Below are 826 nucleotides of genomic sequence, written 5' to 3' on the forward strand. Positions count from 1 at the left end.
CAAATATTACAACAAAATGTGCAAAGATCTGGAATCAGAAAACCAAAAAGGAAGAACACACTCAGCATTTCTTAAGCTGGGGGAACTGAAGAAAATTTCAAGCCTCAACTTTCACTATAGAAGGATTCTCAGGGCAAATGATTGACTGATGCAGAAAGCATCAAGAGAAGATGCAAGGAATACACAGAGGCACTGTAGCAAAGGAAATGGTTGATGTTCAACTGTTTCAAGAGGTAGCATGTGATCAAGAGTCAATGATACTGAAGGAAAAAGTCCACGGTGCATTGAAGGAATTGGCAAAGAACAAGGCATCATGAATTTATAAAATAAAAATTGAATTTATAAAATAAAAATTGAAATATTTCAAGAAAGTGAGGCAGCACAGGAGGCCCTCACTCATCAATTCTAAGAAATCTGGAGGACAACTATCTGGCCAACTGATTGGAAGAGATGCATATTTGTGCACATTCCAAAGAGAGGTGACCCAATGGAATGCGGAAATCATCGGACAATATCTTTGATATCCCATACAAATAAAGTTTTACTGAAAGTAATACAGAAATGGCTACAAGCATACATTGATTGAGTACTTCCAGAAGTTCAAGTTAGATTCAGAAGAGGCCATGGAATGAGGGATATTATCATTGCTGATGTCCGACAGAGCTTGGCTCAAAGCAGAGAATATCAGAAAGATGTTTACCTGTGCTTTATTGACTAGGAAAAGGCTTTCAATTGTGTGGATCATGACAAGCTATGGACAATACTGTGAAGTATGAGTAATCTGGAACACTTAATTGTGCTCATGAGGAATCTGTACCTAGATCAA

This window comes from Chrysochloris asiatica, unplaced genomic scaffold (genome assembly GCF_000296735.1).
Source record: "Chrysochloris asiatica unplaced genomic scaffold, ChrAsi1.0 scaffold00057, whole genome shotgun sequence".
Classification (NCBI taxonomy): Eukaryota; Metazoa; Chordata; class Mammalia; order Afrosoricida; family Chrysochloridae; genus Chrysochloris; species Chrysochloris asiatica.